The sequence below is a fragment of the Buceros rhinoceros genome, unplaced genomic scaffold (genome assembly GCF_000710305.1).
Source record: "Buceros rhinoceros silvestris isolate BGI_N320 unplaced genomic scaffold, ASM71030v1 scaffold29905, whole genome shotgun sequence".
NCBI lineage: Eukaryota > Metazoa > Chordata > Aves > Bucerotiformes > Bucerotidae > Buceros > Buceros rhinoceros.
This window is the reverse complement of record NW_010411629.1, coordinates 9,073-9,882: the sequence shown is the minus strand read 5'-3', so window position 1 is coordinate 9,882 and position 810 is coordinate 9,073.

The following is an 810-nucleotide window of genomic DNA, read 5'->3' as shown; positions in this document are numbered from 1 at the left end:
GCCTTAACATGGCCAGTGCGGGAAGGAGGTGGGAACTGGCCAGGGCAGGCAGCGCAGGAGCAAGAAAGGCTTCAGCCCCCTGCCTCTGGACCGGTTCTCTCCCAGTTTCTATTTGCAAAAGGAAAAGTGAGCAAAGTGCTTACTCCCAGTTCCTGTGGAGACACCATCTGCATTTCATCTTGCACAACAGATGCCCTTGATGGTTTCAAATGTCACCCAGTTGATTCCCCACTGCCACTGCAAGGTCCTTTGCTCTGTTACAGAATCCCTTTAGCTGTCCCCACTCTGTACCTTAAAAAAATCACAGTTCCTGCCAAGTTTCCTTCCAGATCCATGCAACTTCTGCTTAGTGCTGTCCTGGACCGCAGCATCCAGACTGCTGCCAGGCTGCAGCTGTGTCCACATGGAGCATCCCGACAGCTCTTTGCCACTCCTAGAGCCTGTTGCCCAGTGGGGATTGCTCCCTCCTCAGTGGCAGGAGGCATAAGAGATCCCAAAACAATTCTGCAGCAGAGAAACACTGAGGCTGGAGGTTACATCTGGGCAGCTGCAGCTTGTGCAAGGGATCATAGCAGCTGCAGAAGGCAGGAGCGCTTCAGCAGTTACCAGCCATGGAGGGAAAGGCTGCTGCAAGAGGGCAAACCTCCACTGCTTCACTGCCTCTGCCCCCAAAAGGGTCCAGAACCAACCCAGCAGGTAACAATCCCAACAGAAGGTGAAATATCGAAGGCGTGAAGTGTGAACCCCAGGGAATGGTGGTGCAGGCAGCTGCACGCCAACAGGCAGGTTGTGGATCTAAGGGCAAAACCA